The sequence below is a fragment of the Larus michahellis genome, chromosome 13 (assembly GCF_964199755.1).
Source record: "Larus michahellis chromosome 13, bLarMic1.1, whole genome shotgun sequence".
In the NCBI taxonomy this organism is placed as follows: domain Eukaryota; kingdom Metazoa; phylum Chordata; class Aves; order Charadriiformes; family Laridae; genus Larus; species Larus michahellis.
The window spans coordinates 9,112,865-9,133,391 of NC_133908.1; the positions used below are offsets into that span (position 1 = coordinate 9,112,865).

At 38.3% G+C, this 20,527-nt stretch overlaps 2 protein-coding genes across 17 annotated transcripts in view; both read left to right on the forward strand.

Annotated features, from left to right (window-relative positions):
- LOC141750572 (uncharacterized) overlaps positions 1-20,527 on the forward strand; it is a 104,732-nt gene that overhangs the window by 16,913 nt on the left and 67,292 nt on the right. The window lies entirely within an intron of this gene.
- Positions 3,000-20,527, forward strand: part of RIMBP2 (RIMS binding protein 2) — a 147,931-nt gene continuing 130,403 nt past the window's right edge. For all 16 annotated transcript variants that reach the window (XM_074607008.1, XM_074607009.1, XM_074607011.1 and 13 more), the window contains exon 1: positions 3,000-3,279. The gene's annotated coding sequence lies outside the window, so the exon portion shown is untranslated. The remainder of the gene's footprint in view (positions 3,280-20,527) is intronic.

The window sequence follows — 20,527 nt, forward strand, 5'->3', positions numbered from 1 at the left end:
TATTGGTTTTTTTTAGTCTATTTCACTGTACAAAGTGGAATTAGGAGGGGAAGGATTTATCATCATTTTGGCTTGTTTTATTGAAACAATGCACTGCAAGATTTATTTTTCATACTAAGGGTACCAAGAGGAAAATTAATCTTTTAGGATGTGTTTTAAATAATTGTTTCATGTAATTCAGAAAGACCAGGAAGAACATGAAAATCATTATGGCATGTGAAAGGTTACATAGTTAAAATGGCATTTCATAGAGCCCTATTGTATACAGAAAGATATTTTACATTCTATCTCTCTTTCTAAAGAAAACTGTCTATCAAAAGGTAGGATCATTATACTGGGATTGTTATTATGGGGGGATTTCTTGGCCTGGCATACAGAGCCGTAATTCCCTTTCTTCTCTCAGCAGCACTGTTATAGATGCATTACTAGTTACCAGCAGCCCATCATCAGCATAGCTACATCCAGCCCTGAACAGGCAAAAATTGCTATCAAGCTATATACTTGATAATATTTGGCTATATAAACTACCGAATTAATAAATTGTTTATGTAACAATGTCCTAACATCTTACAATTCCAGTAAAATGTGAGTTCTCATTTGCTGTGGCATAACAAGTTGAATATGTCAAGTTTTGATGACTCAAGTTTCTAAATGTTTACTTGAGATAAAGAATATGTTTTAAAATCTTCATAGCAGTGAATCTGTGCTGGTAGTTTAAAAAATTAGTTCTATTATATTTTCAGAGTGACTTAATTTAATTTATTCATATAATCTTCCATATCTTTAAAAAGAATTCACAGAAAGTTTATGATAATTTACATATTTTACACATACATACATACACACACACCTATGTACAGATACACACATTTTAAATCCACCTATGAAAAGGAATGAGAAGAGTTGGTTTGGTTCAGTGTAACACATTAATAACGCCATTTTACAGTGATCTGACTTACTTTCAAGTATCAGTTTGGTTTAGCAAATTTTTATTTTGTTTGTACAAGTGCACATAAAGCAACAGACATGTTCATCTAGTCTCCAGCCTAGACAAGACAGGCTTACAAAATGCGCCACCTGGAATCTCCTGGTGTCACTTTGTGTCATATAGTGCAGGTCTGTATTTAGTGCTGAAGCACAGTATGGTAGGTGCTGATACAGTCATAGTCATAAGGAACGTTTGGATTTGAAGCTTGCATGTAGCTCAGCTGAGGGGAAAAAAAAAATCTAACTTGCCAAAATTAGACTTTTAAAATAAAAGTGAAAACAATTTATGCCACAAACTGGTTATAAAAGTAAGAGTGCACTTGCTTGATGATTAAAGCCATAATCTAATCTGGGAAGGAACATATGATCCTGAGTAGGAACAGCTTTTCTCTCCGAAAATACCAGAGTTTTGCTGTTCCTGCTACAGTCGTGAGTAATCCCAGGGAAGGTCATCTGGGGCTGAGATTTGCACAAAAAAAGTGGTCTTGGATACCTTATTTTCAGATGTTGGACTTTCCATTCAGAAAACTGTAGTCTTTCTAGAATGTGCCAAGGTAGACCTTCATGGAAGAATGCACACATTGTCTGTTATCCTTTTCCTTTTTTTTTTTCTTCAATATCACAGAACCAAGAATCAGATTTTTATCTGTTTCATTCGTATAATGAGGGACAGATTTTTCAGAAGCAATCAGTTACTTTGAATATCACACTCTGATACTCTGCACTGTACTTTAATTCTAAGCCTCTGAAGAGAAATGCTTTTAATCCAAGTGACAGTGGTGGTACTTGGCATTGCTAGAAGCTTTGGGGGTAACGATCTTTATAAGGTACTCAAATAGATTGATGTTTGGGAAATGGAATATCCTGAAATATAGGCAATGACATTTTGGAAGGATTCCTTAGCTAAGCATCATGCTTCAAGGCTGAGATTTATCATGGACTGGAAATACGGATAAGACAAAACTTGAGAAAGAGATGATGTGACGAGTCCCTCTTCTGTGGCTCTTAATACCTTCCAGTGAAGCATTTGATGCTGACAGTTCCTGGAAATCAGGGTACTCTTCATGCATTTCAACTTCAGAAAGAACTATTAGGCTTTGGGGGAAATCTGGTTCCTTCTGTTAATGCCAGACTTTTCTGAAAATTCTCCTCCTCTTCCTCCTTATGCCTGTTAGTAGAGCTGTGGGGGGAAGACTGATATTTGAAAAGGAGCTGTAAACTAATGTAGAGAGACATTATTAAACGGAGAGATGTGTTTCTGCAGATACTTTAACAGAAATCAATAAAATAGTACCTTGAGAGTGCAATATTTCCTTCCCCTGTTAATTATTGAAAGGAAAATACAGATGTTCCACTCAATATAACTTCATATGCTTTCTTGATAATTTAACCTTCATCAGCCTTGAGAATTCAGTTACATCATAGTGAATGCACTCCCAAAGTAGTCAGATTCTGTGAGACAGATCACCTGCGCTGGGGCGGGGCGGGGGGCAGGGGGAAAAAAAAAAAAAGAAGGGGAAGAAAAGATTGAAGCTAGATTTTTAAAAATGGATTTATTTAAAATCTTTCCTTGTATCCCCTTACAGTGTCTCCCTCTAGCTGCTGGGGAGATGGGCATTGCATACTTAGAAGTTTTTTGTGAATATTGTATACAGTTTTCTTGAGAAGGGGAAAGACAGAATGGTTAGGATGCTCCAGGTAATCTGTCTTAATACCCTTCTGCATTTGAGTTTCTAAGCCTTCCATTGGGCAGGCTTGGGAGCGAAAAAAAAATTGCAGCTCACATTTACAGTTCATTGGTTCGTGCCAGTAGGCCACAGATGACCTACTGAGAAGATCCTGTGATAGCATTACTTGGAGGTAAAATAAAATCTCCCAACACCCGCCTCCCCCCGTGCCCCCCCTCACTGAAACACATCCTTGCTGCGATCCCACTTGCTGCTTGCCAGCTCCTGTCTGTGCTCCCCGCTGCTGTGTCGGGTTAATACTATGTGAAAGAGAAACTGGCAAATAGGGAAAGCCATCTTTGTGTGCGTATGTGTGTGCGAGCACTGCTGTTTCATAGGCTCTGGCAGCTGCTGCATGGCCGATGATGCTTGCTCTCTCTTTTTCACCCTGCCTCCCTGCAGACAACTAATGAATCATTTCTAGCCTGAATACTAGCCGTGCAAACACACCAATGCTGCTGCTGCCGACGCTGCTGCCTTTCTCTACAAGGTTGTAATTTGACACAGTAGACTGCAGTTCTCTCGGCAATGATCTTGCTGAACATCGGAAGCACTTGATTTGAAGGTATGCTGAGATTTCACTATTTCTAAAAATAGCTATTTCTGTTAAATGCTTTTCGGGCAAAATGAGGGTGGGAGGGCTGAAGATTTGTAGGTGTGTGTGGGGGGAGAATTCTCTTTTTAGTTAGCAGTAATGCAGCAGTAACTCTTATCAGAGGCAGACAAACTTTATTATTCTGCTGCAATTTGATGATGATGCCCTTCACTGGGTCTTTTCTTCTCGGTGCTGCTTAGAATAATAAAATGTGTTAGTATTGTGCACAAGCACTAGGTAGAGGGATTAAACTCTTGCTAGATTATTCCATCCTCTCCCCTATTGATGTTTAATCTGATGTCATTTTCCAGTCACTTTTAAGGTTTCCAATACAATAAATAGTATATTGACAGGTTTGATGGTGCCATGTTTGTTTTCTGTATTAGTGTCTTTGGGCAAAGTTAGTAATTATACTGGCTATCAGCTCTTACCTCTCCCCCCTCCCTTCCCCTCCTTCCCCCCCCACCCCCCCAGCCCCAGCATCAAGCCCCCAAGCACAGTGTATATTCACAGTATCTGTTTGCTTTGCAGATGTATATTGTCATGTCATGGCAAAGTCATCAATGTGATCACTCTTCCATAGAAATATTGTTAATGAAATTTTATGGGGTATTTGTCTGGCACCTAATGCTAAATTAGGCCAGTTGCAAGGAAATCTCTCATCCTTTTTTGGTAGAAGAGAGAGATCTCTGCAGATATATGTATATACACACACACACATATATGGACACACTATACATAGCAGTATTTGTGGGAAGTATGTTATGTATAGGAGTATGTAGAACAGAATAATAACATTTTATTATAGCTTATGCATGTAAATACCAATTAATTAGTTAGCACGTACCACTATACTGTGCTCAGTATTATAGGGGATACTGCAGGTATTTTTATTAACCTCTTTTCAAAATTGGCTATTGCCTATAATGTTGGGCAAAGAAGGTACGCCTTTCTGAGAGTGATGTGATGGTTGACATTACAGTTGTACATAGTCTTAGTAAAATTTTAACTGAGGAAAATGTAAGTGCTTAGGAAGGCTTTGTTTTTAATTTTTAAGCTACTGCTGTCTGTCATTTTAGTAGTTAAACACTGACTGGGCTTTTTTTTGTCCAGTGCAGGTAGTGATGCAGAGTTTATATATAAAATAACTCGGCAGAATAACTTATTAATGAGTCTTGTCACTGCATCTAGTAAATACAGAGTCTGTTCCTTAAGTGATTGGATATATTTTGAAGAAATACCTAAAATCAAAGCTATTGATCTTAACCTTAAGAATTGCCAAGTATGCTGAGACAGGGAAAGGATACTATGATTGCCATCATCAAAATACAAGTAAGGACTATTGCTTAGGAAGACAGACGAGCTGCTTTCAGAAAACAGCATGAAATAGTAAAACACAGACCAAGTCGTAGGGTGGAAATTAAAGCATCTCCATAAATTCAATACAATAAAAAATAGCAGATACATGAACTGATATGAAAATTACTGTAGTCACTTTATATTTCAGCTTTTTTGATCAGGAGGTGTTACATTTTTATTAGACGAAGGCTTTCAAGTCTACCTAGCTGACAAATGTGGAAGGCAGTTTGGATCAAATCTTACAGATGTCAGCCAGGATTCACAACTGTAGACAACCTTTGAAATACATATGCATTACCTGCAGTACCTTAAAGGAGGGTGTTGGGTGTTTAGGTGACTCTCTGTTATTTTTGTTAAAGAGATCTGGTGGTCCTGAACAGTGGCTTTGTGCATACTACTTTCTTTTTAAAAGGAAAAAGACCTACTCTAAATGAAATTAGTGAAGTGGTCATGCTGCCTGTAGACTAGAGAGCGACCCTGATTTTTCATAGGTATGTATCTGAATGGGTTCCAGCCTGCTGACATACAGCATGCCTGTATACTAGAGGTAGTGAACAGAGGTGCAGTGTTATTACATACAACTTTATATATTTGGGTATACCTGGAGCACCTTTTTGAGAAATTTAATGTGTTGAATTTTCTAGAATCATAACCAAGTTACAGCTTTAAAATGTCACATGGATTTTAAGGGTAGGAAAAAATATGGGGCAGTGCAGTGCCACAGATTTCTGCTTGAAAATGATCTGAATAGCTGATACATGCTCATTTAGTTAACTGAAAATTACAAGCTCAGAAATTTTAAGCATCTCTATATGTGACCAGTCTCATACTGATACAAGCTAGGTATGTAATTTCACATACATACAAAATATGTATCTCTCTGAATGTCAACTGATTCTGTTTTAGATATGTTAGATGTGCATACTCACTGTAGATTAGATAGGTATGTGATACTGAGGTTGAAATGAATGTATAAGCACAAGAGTGTTCATTCTGGTAGTAGCTTATTACAGAACTCTGAGCCTTTCTGGATTGCCAGCAGTAGAAATAAGATGCCTGCGATCACAGGATAATGAGTGTCTTCCAGTATAAGGGGTTTTCCGTGATGTGTGTCAAATGCCGCACCACCTATCAAAATTGAATATCCAAAATCACACTGACTTTATTCTGAAAGAAGAAACTAGTTGGTCGTGCATCACTGTCCTGTTCATTCAATATTTATATTGAATGAAGTATGGTTTGAGTGTCAAGGCTGTTTTTCATTGAATTGAAATTGTTATAGGCCCTTGTCACTACTACAAAATATGTCAGAGTAGCTGAAATATCTGCTAGTTATGACCTTTTTCCTGGAAGTCATTTTTGGTTTAGTATTCAGCAAAAGCTTCTGACTAAAGTGGAATTTTGTGTAAATCCTTTGTTTCCCCCTTCCATAGCATTAGCTCATCACGTCCCGTGAGCTCTTTGATAAATGGCAAGCTACATAGATGTTTCCTCTCTATAATCTTGAAAATCTTTCCATGCATAATACTAAGTAACTGAAATCTATTTAAGATTTTCTGGAAAACACCTGGTGCCACTAATGCTTATCTGTCTTCTGACCATAGATGTTCTAAGCTGACTGTCCACCACAGATGAGAACTGTCATGAAGCGTTGCTGACAATAGCATTTGCTCACTGCTATTAGAAAACATATAGCACTATCATGATTAAAAATGAATTGGAATATAGCCACAGTGCTGGAAAAATGCAGCTTCTCCAGAGCAACGTGTCATAAAACCAGTTTCTGTTTACTGAAAAAGAGGGCTTTTGTCAGGCTTATTTGCACAGAGTGGACTCTTGGGAAATAGCAGTGATAACATTACCCTGAGAGAACAGTTAATGATCTTCTGGAGCAGCTGATTGACACTGAAGTTTGAATGTGGTCATTTAGGGTTTCTTTGCTAACTGTAACCATCCTGTTCAATACCATGTTGGAGTCATGTTCATTCTGTAAAGTATGATTGTAAAGCCACCTATGGTTGGCATTTTGGTGAGGAAATCAGAGTGACTTACAGGCTTGTGGCTCAACACTTTGGCTTGTGCTTGTGACGTGGCACTTGATAAGGAAATCAGAGCGTGACTTCCAGCTCTGCCATTCTGTGGCATGTGAATGGCCATGGACAAAGCACTTAGTATCTCTTGGGCTCCGTTTTCTTTCTGTAAATGGGAACAATAATGAACCCTTTCCACTACATTCTACTCATTTTATTTCATTAGAAAATTAGATCTTCAGACCAAAGACTCTTTTCTCCATTGGGATGCTAAATCCCAATGGAGGCTTCTAGTTGCTACCTGTAAATCACTTCACAATCCGCATTGTATGTTGTTATCTATAGAAAAATATTTGCAAATTTCAGAAGAATCAGAATTGATTCCACACTTTTTGGAGTAACACTTGATTTGCTAAACTTTCTATTGTGCTCATGGGTATGTTCAGTTTGGAGTGATGGTGGCAGTCCTTGATGGTGGCAGTGGTTTGTTAGAAACATTTACAGTGCAGAAGTCAGGATGGAGGAAGTGGGACTGTAGGTCTGGTATTTTTTTATTTTTTTTAATTGTCATCGTTTTATATTTTCTGTGTTATAAACAGTGTAACACTTGGTTTCTAAGGCAATAAGTATTAAGATGCCAAATGTTTGATCTTGATTAGCAAGCAGCAACGGCGCATGATATTACTGTGAAGAATCAAGGGGAAGGCATTGCAAATATAACAGCATGGCACGGTCTCTATTCTCATCTAATGACAATTAGAGACTGTCTTCCATTTTTGCTTTAAAGGTCATCCTGTAGCAGTGTGATACCTTCCTTAAGGCCTGATCTGAGCACAGCGGGCTGATGGACATTCAGCGTATGCACCCATTTCCTTCCTTGCTCCACCTCCACTGGGACTAGACTGATTTTTATTTATTTACTTACTTTTTTTTTTTCTGAGGAGCACAAATAATTTTTATAGACAGCTTCAATTAAGTTTTGACACTGTGGGGGGATGGGGGGGGGGGGAAATGACAATAATACCCCCTCTTGCCAATTTTGGAAGGATAATAAGCCCTTTTTGAGCCAGGTTAACTTGTTTAGGGTTCTCTCAGAAAAATCCTAAATCGAGACTAAATTCCTCCAGAATCAGGAGGGATTTCACCATTTCAGCTCCTGCTGAATATTTCTGCACCTCCTTTTTATACAGTTGAAAAATGTTATTTGTTACTCCTGTATGGAATATCATGGTGCCTTTTCACTGATGTGGAAAGTGCATCTTTTGTAGGTACATTGCCCAACTTGCTTACAAATATCCTCTGATACTAATCAGCAGGAACTTTTATAGATCTGTCCCAGTTTACACCAGGAGGGACAGCTCAGCTCACTATCTCTGAGAGTGTGCTGATGGGCTAAACTCCTGCTGAAGACGGCTAGAGTTGGTGGTGCTTAAAATTCAGCTGGGGTTGAATCTGTCCCCTGTTTACTGCACTTTCCCTCTTCTGTGACAGTCACAGTTTTACCTATTTGTTAAATCCTCATTTCTGTTCCCCTCACTTCCCTCCCCCCAGTTCTGCATGTAGTTCAGAACATTTAAGAATATTCTCTGTGAATTCCAGGAGCGTATTCTTTCCTTTCCCTCTTGTTTACTGCTTGCTAATTAAATTTTGTAGGTGGCAGTTTGAAATCTTAGTGGGATGTGTCACGTGACTGCTAATGCTCTGCAGATCTCCATTACATAACCTTTAAGTCGTATGGGAAAATGTGCTTGTGTCATACTGGGCCTGACATAAGGCTCTGTCTGAAGCCAACAGTCTGATCGGGTTTTTTTATGTACAGTGACTGTAGAAATCTTGTGGATGGTTTGTTCTGGCACAAGATTTGTGCCCTCAGTTGTCAGGCCAGTTGTCTTATTTCCCTGAATGCTTTGCAGCCTGCACTGGCTCTGCCTTTCCTCCAGGGTAGGAGAGGGGAGGGGTTAGATTTAAACACTCTGACATGCCAGGTAATGATCAAATGAATATTAAATGCAGAATGCTAGAATCCCTTCTATGTTCTTGATAGGTTTGTTAATTTTAGTTTTGAAGTGACCAGAGTACAGAACAAACAAAGAAAACCCCTCAGTCTGTCCCCCCCACCCCTTCGCCTCCTGTGGATCTTAATTGGGCTCCGATGCATTATGCAAAATGAAAACAGAAATCAATACAGAAGTTTTTAAAAATGCCATGTAGAGATGATCAATTTTTAATGCATGGTAATTCATTAGCTTGCTGTTTTGCAAAAGGAGCATTTTTATAAATGACAGCAATGTATCCACTCACAGAATAATAGCTCCTCTCGCTTCTTCTGAATCAACACCATCTTCTGGCCTTTCTTCACGTACAGTTTGACGTTTTTGTTGCCTAAAACATATTTATACACTATCCAATGCAGTTTAAGCACTCCACTGTTGATGGACCAGCTCTGTGCCCTGAAGAAAGTGGGTCTCATTTTGATTTCCTGGCCAGAATATGGGCCTGGGAGGCTGGGTCTTCTTTGTGGCTCTGACATTTGACATGCTGTGTGCTCTCAGGTAAATCACAGGAGATCTTTCTGCCTCAGTTTCTTTATCTGCTGAGAAGGCTCAGTGGCAATGAGCTGCTGTAGCCTTGGAACAAATGTTGCAGTTAAAAACTAGGAACAACTAGATGCGATTTTGGGTGTTTGTTGTTTGGTTTTTTTTAATGAAGTCCGGTTTTCAAGTTTATAATTTTTTATTGAAATCTGTGATTGTATGAACCTGCATTTTGTTCTAGAGTAGCCCTTTGTTTGTAGTAGCAATTTCCGGTGAAATCTTTTTACAAAATGCTTAAGAATGATGGTTGATATAATTCTGTCCATTTTACAGATGAGAAATTTTCAATGTGCTTCAGGTTTATTTGCCCAAGATCATTCTGCAGGATCAATGCAAACCTGTGGATACTGTTTGCAGAGTCCTGTCCAACATGTTATCCATTGTACTGCTTCTCCTAATTAAATAGTGTATAAGAAGGGAGGAGGGGGAAATACTGATGTTCTAAAAAACAGGCTTCCTTTTGTTTCACTTTAAATTTAATGACCTATGTTTGCCTATATGCTACTCATAGTAAAGAGTTTGTCAGTATATTAATTTTCTTCAAAATTACTACTATTATAAATCATGGTGGCTACAGTCAGTTTGTCTGTTCTCCTAATGGCTGCCTGCTTACCTACTGGGTATACTGAAACTACAAATGTTTCATTGCTGGAAGGGGTCTCTGTTGCTCAACAGTCTTAAATCATCTATACAAATGTATGTACCATACATTCCCTGCGATTTGGTAGCTTTGGTTTATTTGAAGATTAAGTGGGTACAGTTACCACTGTGTTATTATGGTTGTTGGCTGCTGGATGAATTAGGATCAGAAGAAAGAAGCAACTGTAAAGCAGTTGTGTGTGTGGTAGGTACAGCTAATACTTTTGTATTTTAAAGGAAACCTGTCATTAAGGCGGTTGTTTCTGTTAATAATATGCATAGATGAGCTCTTTTGGATCTGGACCTGTTCCAGTTAATGTGCTTTACAGTCATAGCGCAAGAGGAGAGCTATCACCCTGGCAGGCTCCATCCTGAATTGTTTCAGGATGCAACAAGTGGCTGACCTGGACAAATGAAGGTATGAAACATGAAGACTTACAATGGAAGAAGATCTTTCCTTGCACCTATCAGCAATAATCCAATGTCTGTTTTATCTGAACTGTCTGTGCACTGTGGTACCTTGCCAGTGATAAGTGTTAGGGAGCAGCAGCTGTGATGGTCTCTTCTTAAGGATTCCTACCAGGGAGGAAATACAAGCACGATTTTATAAACTTTAGAGTAAGATCCTGTGTAAACACTGTTGATAAGGGAGAAGGGATTTGGAAGGAAGGGTAGATCCTTCATGTCATACCAACTGTCATAGCTCTGATGGCTCAAATGGACGTAAGCTTATTTCCTACAATGGTTGTAGGTCAGACCTTTTTTTCGTAGTTGCAAAAGGTGAGGTATCTCATGCAGCCAGAGTGAAGCAACCCTGCTCAGTGACTTCTTTGTAGATATTGATCCCAGCTGTTAGATGCAAATGAGAGTTTTGCCAGCTTTGATATTGATGGGTACTAATTATCGTAACCCATAAGCCTTATGCTTAGCGTGCAACGTTTCCTTTTAGGAAAATTCTATTTCATTTCAGTAAATACTGTTAAAAGGAACTAAAGAGCTCTAAGCTACTGATATTTCTATGATCTAATGGTAGAATTTTTGTAAATATATACTTTTTTCTTCATATATGGATTATGGAAATTGTCTTAAAATAAGGCAGAACAATTTAGAAAACAAAACAAGACAAGAAGAAAAGCTGTCTATGATAAGACCGAAAAGAAATAATGAACGAGGCCATTGTACTGCTGACACCGATGGTGTAACACACTTGTGTTCATGGGGCTTGGGTGGTTTTATTGATTCTTTGTGAAACACTGCTCTGAGCAGAAAGCAGTAACCATTGCTGTAAACATAATATTTGTGTACTGTAAAAAAAAAAAAAGGTTTCATTAAACATAACTGTCAACATTGATGCAACAAGTGTATGACACTAAAAGTGATACTCCACAACTGGAGCACTTCCAATTTCTGATCTGCAGGAAGAGCTGTTGGCCAGGTCCTAAGCATCAGCCTCATTGAATGAGGCACTGAACACTTCTCAAAGAGCTGTCAGTCCAAATAAACAGTTGAACACAGCAGGGTGATGCAGTATTTGAGGGGAGTACAAAGAAGAAGCCTCCTACTTCTTCCCCCTTACCCCACATTTTAGCTGCTTTCTGATGTGACTTCTTTCCGCTCTCTCCCCATATTCTGGTTTGTGTAACTAAACTTTAGTCTGTTAGGTAAAGTTACCAGTGCATTTAGACAAACAATGTTGTTGATTTTCATTATCATTTTATTTAATAGCATTTAAGAGACTGTGCTGCTACTGAAAAGGATATTTTCTCAGTTCTGATTTCCTGTAACTAAGTAACAGGAAATTTTCCCAAACATGACTGAGTTATATACTGTCACGTGTAGATGGAACTGGACTGTAGTTGAATTGGAGGGGATGTTAAGCCTTGTGTGCTTTGGTGTTTTGTTTGTATTTATCATATCTTGTTCCAGGGCCTGTCAGAGACTAGAGAGTATACTATAGGAATTTACTGTGGTTTTCTTGTGCCTTATTCTTAAGCATCTGATATCCAGTTTTGCCTAGGTCTGCGATCTGATCTAGTATGGCTGTTTCTATCTCTTTTCCTTACAATCACAAAGAATGACTATTAGAAAAGAATCTTGATGTACATTGCTGTTTGAACAGGGTTTGTGGATTTTTTTTTAAAAATATTGGAGAAATTATTTAGCCACAATAAGGGGAAACCAAAATCAGAGATTAATTTTTCAGTTTATTTTCTTTCAGGAGCTGGAAGTAGTGGATTTGTGGTTCTGGAGAGGTTACAATGCTGTGATTAGTTTTTAGTCTCCTCACCTACGAGAAATTACCATTTGAAAGATAAAAAAGGTCATGCAACCCCGTAGGAGAAATTATTAATAATATATGCATTTTATTCTGCAAAGGAGAGAGGTTTTTTCTACACAAGGAAAGGTGCCTGGAGCAAAGAATTTGCTTGCATTGATGTTCTTTTTGGGTTTGAACCAGCTTTGTTTGCCTGCTTTGTAGCTCTGTGTACTAGTTCTTTGTAGAAGTTAGATCAAATGCTGTAGGATTTCCCAGGCAATTGAAAGAGGAAGAAAGAAATGGATAGGCTTAAAAAAACCCAAAAGTCAGAGTGGAAAATGAAGGGAGCGAGTAAATTAGAAATCTTCATGATAAACCTACAGAATTAAAAGGTAACATCCATTTATTTTCCATATGTATGAAGAGGTTCTCCTGGTGTTTGTCTAGACTTACATAATTTAATTATTTTCTATATGTAATAGCTTGGTCAATTTAATACTGAGTTCAGAAATGCTCCTTAGTAAAAACTGATGAATGACAGTGTCCACCTTCATTCCTTGTCCTCAGAAATATACTACAGTTTAGCTTTTTGTAAGCTTCTCGTTTGTGGACTACTGCCCCTTCAAAACTAAAATTCACAAGTAAACGAAATGGGATTGTCCTTGACATCAAACCTGCCTTGAGGATAGAAATGATCTTTTGTTTGTGGTGTGTAATAACTGCCAAGAGGACAGAATTTTCATAGCAATCATGACTTAGAAAAATACAGATTTGAGGCATGTAGCACTATGTAATTTGTTTTTATTATCTGCAACATCCATTAAAAGTAGAATTGCTGGCATTAAGTAGGAGGAATCATGCATGCCCGTGAGCTGCAGTGCTTTTAGAGGTCCAAGTTGTTGCTATTAACAGAATTTCTTAATTTGTCGGAATAACTTCAGGGCTGAAAAGGTTTTCTTTCATAATCGGTTGCAGCAGTATATCTTTTTCACATGTGATAGATCTTTTCTCAACGTGCATGAATTCCGCTGTTGTAATCCAGTACAAGTGTGCATGGGAAGAAATACATTTGGATTTTTATAGTCCCATCAAACCTACTTTATGGAAGAAGGCCTGTAAAGTCCCACAGGAACACTTAGCTATTACTATCCATCATTATTGGGTTGGTAATAGACTACTATTACATAAATAATACAAACATCAAGTAAATACTTCAGGGCAATTATCACAACATCCTACTCTGTGTTTATGTCTCTTAAAATTACCATACACATTCAAAAGGGATGGAGAGGAATGTAAGAAATGAGCCACACTATTTCCATCAGGAATAACTAAAACAATTTATGTATACTGTGAAATACTTGAAATACATTTTAAAGCTGTACCTTTTTGTGTCAATGTAGGCTATACGTTCAAGAAAGATGAACTGGAACAAACGAAAGGGCCACATGAATGAACAAGGAACGTGGGCAGCTTATGTTATGAAAGAGCACTAAAAGAGCTTATTCTTTGTAGTCTAATAGTGACAAAACAACTAGGTAATAGGGTGATTTCATCACTAATTCTGCCCCTTAAAATTTTTAAAGTTAAGCCTATACTTAGCACTCAGTGCTCCAATTCAAACACCAAAAGATTGTCAAGATGATAGAAGTGTTCAAAAAAAGTTATGGAAGTGTTCATTTTTAGTGTCATTTGTCAGTAGCATCTGTCTATCTAAGGTTTAACCTAGCTTCTGGTTTTACCTTATCTAAGTGCTTCATGGACTTGTTTGCTCTCTCAATGCAGTAATTCTAATGAACGCTTTCTTCACAGTCCTACATGAATGCTATTTGTGTAAGAAAAAAAAACCAAAAAACCTTTACTTTTGCAGTCTTTACACTGTGCCTGTGTTTCACAGTGTAGGGGACTGAATATTTTAAAATGCAAAGTTCCTAACTAAAAGATACGTCTGCTCTGTAAGCCCTAGGTTTCCCCTAATCTCTCACTGCATTGTGAATAGTTCTGCTGTTCGTTTTTAGGCTTATCCCAAAGGTGTTTGTGGGAAAAGCAGATTCTTATTTCAAATTTTTATTCTCATAGGGTCAAATATATTGGGTTATTATTTATACTGTCTCAAGAATGCCTGCTCAGGGTTTATGCCAAATGAAAGCAAATCATGAAGGGGGAGGGCGGGGGGTGGCGTGGGTGGGGAGTATCCAGAGAAATTTAACACCTTAATAGCAAACCCAGAGGGGAATATCTGTTATTAAATTGAAGAGATGGGGAAGTGATTTAAAGAACGTAACAGTTGATAGAACTCCCTAATAACCATGTAAGGGTAATTTAAAACATGATATGTCTTCATGCCAGCATCTCTCCGGGTACCTTAAGCTACCACCATTCCTTTTTCTGGAAGGCTAGCAAGAAGGGTGGTAGAGGTTGTGCTCTGACCTGTATGGCTTACCCATAGGCTGCATCTTAAATTCAGGCCAGTTCTTGGAGGCCCACATAAGCAGAACTCCTGATAAGTCGATGCCTCTGCTTTTTCATCATTGCAGTGGGTTGTGTCCACCATGGGGCAGCCCCAGCCTCTCCTCACAGTGGCCTCTGCAGCCCTGCTGCCAGCACCTGGGCACGAGCAACCAGTGCATGCATTCCAAAAGAGAAAACTCCTGCATGTGTACCTACTTGCCAGCTTCTCATAACATGTGGCTTGATTTCCACTTCCTTGAAAAAACTTCCAGATATTCCAAGGATGCTTTCAGGAAAGTCATCAGCTGGGGAGGTGGTTAGGTGGATGTTAATGGCAGTAGAGGTCTTGATCCTTTGATTTGAGTAAGCAAGAGTTAAGGGGCCTTCTTTCACTCCATTGATACATGTGAATTTTCCTTTTTAGAAGGGATCTAGGTGTGATTCTGGAACCGAGATTAAAAGAAACCTCCACCACAATACGGTCTTTAAACTGAGTAGCATATAATGCCAACTTTCTTTGATTCAACTGTGAAGAGAAAATTTAAGTTACATCTCTAAACTTAGCAGCAAAACTTCATTGAAGTTAAAATAACAAACAAATAACATGTGTCTCAAAATAAACATGCATGCCATAGTCATATGAAGGGAGGAGGGAGAGAAGGCACAAAACTGAAGACAATTTAGAGGGACATGCATCTGCTTCAAGTAGAGTGAGTTATTAATTTTTCTCCATAAAGATAGAAGAGGTCATGCTAATAAATGGCTACATTTATGGTAAACTTTCCCAGTTAAAGATAGTCTACTTTTTGCCATTAGTTTGTATTCTTTTAGATTTATGTTTGTTACCTGGACTGGCCATTGTGGATTATTGCTGCCCTTTCCAACTTTGCAGTCTTCAGAAGGATTGCAGAACAGTTCTGCTGGAGCCCAACCTGCAGACCAGGTTGCAAATGATTAAGCATACAGAGACCAGGCTTATTTGTTTTCTTAGTTGTAGGGTTGTTTTTGTACATGACCTGCATTTTTGTCTTCAGGCAATTTTGTTTGACACTGGTAGTGTTTAAATGATTTCACCTCAGGGAGGTGAATGAAGATTTGGAGGCACAGAGTCCCTAGCTTTTATTGGCTTCTAGCTCTATGTATGCAAATCTGTTTAGAAAGGGATGGCATTAGTTTTCCTTTTACAAGCACAGGATTAATGGTTAAGAAGTGTTAAATGCATTATTCCATAGATATATTATTGTGTGTTTTATGGATTCAATATGATGCACTTTGTCTTTCATCTTGGGATTTCGAAGTACTTACAGACATTAATTAACAAAGTCTTACTGCACATCTGTTTGGTAAGAATGATTATTATCTCCATTTTGTATGGAAGGGCACATGATTTCCCTAAGTTTCTGCAATGAGTCAGTGACAGAGCTGAGCATGAAGCCTGGATGTTCCACCCACACCATAGCCCTGTTCCACTGAGTAAACTTCCTGGTAAATGTGTAGATTTCTGAAAAATACATATGAAACTTTTTCAGCTTTCAATCATTTCCTGGTGCAGAAATTCAACCAACCAACCAAAAACATACAGCAGTTGTATACTCCTGTATACAACTAGTAGTCATGGAGGGTGAAGTGATGAAACAACATTTTGTGAAAAAGACACAGATACTTTTATTGACTGCTTAACAGGTGCTTGTAGTTCCCTACAGGAAGATAATTACTATGCCTCACTCACTCTGCTAGTACTCCTTTTATCTCCTTTCTGGATACAATGGAGGCAGAAGTCAAGATCTAGGGGTAGCAGAGGGTTGGGTTGTTCCTGTTGCAGAAAAGTAAACTGCATTTATTACAGTTGCTGAAAGAGGTATTCATTGTTGTTGGTTCAGGGAGATTGGTGAAGCAATATGGTTTGCAACACAGTGCTTAGAATTCTCCCTTTGCATTGCTAGCAAACAATTTTGCCTGCTATCCAAATGTGAAGATATTCTTATTTGTTTGTTACGTAACAGGATTCAATTGCTCCCCATCCTTATTTGATAATGTACTAATTTGTAAGATATACTTGGGATTGTGTGCAACTCAATCTGGTCACTTAGGGGTTTGTTTATTTTGGAGTTGGCCTGAAGATTTCTGGATTGACCTATGATGAGTTAAGTTCGTCTCTGATTAGAAATCATTGCTGGTGACCTACTCTGTTATCTGGAATAGTACAGGTATATGCCTTTGGCCTTAAAGTCTTCAAACTGCAATTTGTAGGGATACTATGACTGGGATATGAATTACGCAGATCTGTGATATGTGATGGATAGAAATGTTAGATCTTCTGCTACAACCTTAAAAAGAAAGAAGAAAAAATTCTTTTCTTTGGCTGCTAGGGAGTTCTCCTAATTCTAAAAATCCTGCTGAGAATCAAGAGATTGCTGTAGGTTTCTAAGGAATGATTCTTCCTGAGAAAATCAGGTCAGGATTTGCCTTTTTATTTAGAATTCAGAAGAGATTTCCAGATGTTTTTAGAGATTTCCATTCTCTTCCTACATGAACAGTGGCTAGAGTTTAGCATGCTGCCTGCACTGGAAGTTTATTAATGTAATCACTCAAGCTGCAGATAGTTAAAACGTTGGCTGGCAGCTTGCCTAATCACTGTGCAAAAACAAGCCATACCACAACAATATTAACCTTTACCGTCTGGAGCATTCTTAGTTTCCCTCTAGTGTGCTTATGTAAGCTTGCCAGTAGAACATGCAAGGTAAAGACTTAAAGATGTGGTGTGGTTTTTTTGTTTATTTTTATTCCTGTATTCCAATCTTTGCACTAATGGCTTTCATGCAGAATTAAAACAGAATGTGCAGTAATCTGCTCTGCGGAAGGTAAAGAGGTGGAAGGTCAGTGTAAAGATTGTGCTCTGATTCCTCTGGTCGTATTGTTCTCTTACTCCAGGAAGGAAATGGCAGTACAAGGCTCGGCAGCAAATCACATTGAGATAGTGTAGTGCTCCCTTTAACATACCAGAACTCTGTCCAAACAAGGGCTTCACAACCTATTTACAGACTTCTCAAATCTGTCACAATGGAAGTGAGACTTCCACAAGCTAACTCAGCCTTATTCTTTTCTCTCACCTCTGGGAGTTTCTCTGCTGTTTACAGCATGACGTGAACGTGTTTCATTGATGTCATATGCTAAGTGCATCTTTTCAGCCTGACCTGCTTCTTACTTCCTGCAGTCATGAGTATTTTATGAATGGGACCACGGAGAAGAGGAGGGTCCATGGGCAAACAGGCAACTGGGAATGTGCTAGCTCGGAAGGCCTTTTTCAGGGGAATTGCACAGATTGTACATCAGCCAGCAGCAGCCTATGACTTTGGCCTTTCCTGTTATGTGCCTTGGTTATCTTGCTCTTGTCCCTAAGTCGTGAGAGAAGCATGTGTACATGTGTACAGTCACAACATGGTGGTAATCCGTATTCTGGTAGAGAAAAGGTAATGTCCTGAACTGCTTCAGTACTGACCTACCAGTTGAACCATTGACTTGATGAAGACTTCTTTCAGCCGTTTCAGCATGTGTGAGGTCATAGTTTAAATGCTATCCCAGTCCTTGCACCAGTAGTTAGAAATACGTAATGCTTGTGTTAAGAGAGAGAGAAAGCCAAAAATCTTTTCTAGAAAAGGCTCTGCAAAAATTCAAGATGCAATTTAAGTTTGTGGAACTCAGTTAGCCTAGATTGCTTTAGACAGAAGATTCATTTTAACAACTTATACTGGCAGTGATAAAGAAATAAGATATCCAGGAGAAATAGAATCTGGTTATGAGGAAAAATATTGTAAGCTTCAAGGAATCTTCAAAGTAACTGCATTCCTTAAACGATGGAAAGCAGAAAATTGCAATGAATCTCATTTTCATTAACCAGATCAAAGAGGAAGATAGATGTGACCTGCATATCATCAATTCTATCCTTTCACTTATCCAGGATGCAGATTGAGGCTGGAGAAAAAGAAAATCCTTCAACTAATCTTCATATAACTTAATAGGAAAGTCAAAGTAAATTGATTCTCACTTCCTGAGCTTAATTCTGGACCTGTGATAATTTAGTTATTTAACTTGCCTTTATTCAAAGAGCTCCCCTGCAAAAGGGCAAGTGTCAGAAGCTATTACAGGCACAGTTTCATGTGAAATGAAGGTGTAAGCACAGATGTATGTGGGGTTCAGGTGATCTGTTAAATGACTCATAAGAAAAGCAAGTGGGAGGTCAAGGTAAATTTGCTGTAAGTCTAGGCAGTCAAAGGACCAGTTATAGCACCATCACAGAGAGACCATGACGAATGACTAGTGCTCGGGCAGTAATTTAGTAATAAGTTATAAAAATTAGATGGAGAAAGAAAGCTTTCTATTTTTAGTATCTGTCTTCGAGTGGAGATAAATTATGTCTTGGAAGTGCCCATTTTCCATTGACTGTAAGAGGGCTCAGACAACTAGATCAAATGTAGGTGTTTATATACATACCTCTAATGAGAAATAAACAAATCCCATGAAGATCTACATATTCAAGTTTGTATAAAAATGGGATTAATTTTCAATATTAAACACCTTTAATCTCTATAATTGGGAAAAAATTTTGAAAAATGTTTGATTCTGATAAACGTTGATGCATGATTCATAATTTCTGTGTAGATGATCCAAATTTTTTACTATCTGAATAAACAGTCGTGTTTCTTATACGAAGTGGTGGCTAGGACCTAAAGGCTCGAGTCTGATGCTGACGCATCTCTCTCTCATTTTAGAGTAAAGCAGTCCCATTTTATACTCCACAGGCTGAAAATCTCTTTTGATTAGACCATTAGTGCATGGCCAGAATGACAGATTATTCACCTGTAGAGCTAAAGCTGTGGACTGCAGTGTTTTTGGAATGCAGAGGGAAGCCCGCAGTGCTCAGGTGGCTGTGCTGTAGGGCTAGTCTGTTTGCTAATGTTTTTGGCTGCGTATGTAGGCAAAGATCCAGCAAGGCTTATGTCAAAGACTTGCATTGGGAAAAAAAAGCTTTCTCTCTGCAGGTTCAATTTCTGTTTTGGCAGATACGTTTAAACTTGGTCATGAAATCATTTATAATTATCAACAGAGCCCTGATACCAGGTGATCAGAGAATTAACAGTGGTACTGCTGTTTACCACATAAGCCATTGAAAGTACTACAAATAGGAGAGGATAGAAAAAAATCATGGACTTTACAATGCAGGTTCGAGATGCTGTTTGTCTAGTGATAGGAAATTCTCATTTTGCCAAAATGATACATTTGCTATTGCCAAAATAGGGATGTCAAACTCAGATGGTTTGGCTATTGAAAGATACCAGCTGTTATCAGATGCCTTCTGGCTTTTGTTTGGGTTTCGGAATTCTTTATAGAGATCAATCTTTAGTTCTTGTCCTGTTGTTTATGTCAAAGAGAGTTAGATGTTTTCCTGACTGTCATTTTTCTCATAAAAAGCCACCTCAAATCCTTTTTAAAGGATTTACATTTTATGTTGATAATACTTAGGGCTTAAAGGCCTGATTCTCCTTAGACTTCTGGTAGTATCAATCAGGGATAATGCCAGTAAAAAAGATATTAGTTACATGAGTTCAAATGAAAGAAAAATTGGTCTGGCTGATACATGACTCATTTAAATAAAAATCAACAGCCTCGTGGAAAAGATAGGTATTATTTTTGCCAGCGTGTGGCTTCTGCAGAATGATACAGTAGCTTGTTCATACATGTTGCTGAAAACTGAGGTTTAAATGCTTTGCTGAATGGGGATATAGCTGTGACAGCTCTGATCCACTGTTCATGTCTTGACATGTGGACCATGGAATCCTTTGTACTTTTAGAAAACCTCAATGTGAAGTACTTATTGATACGGGATGTTG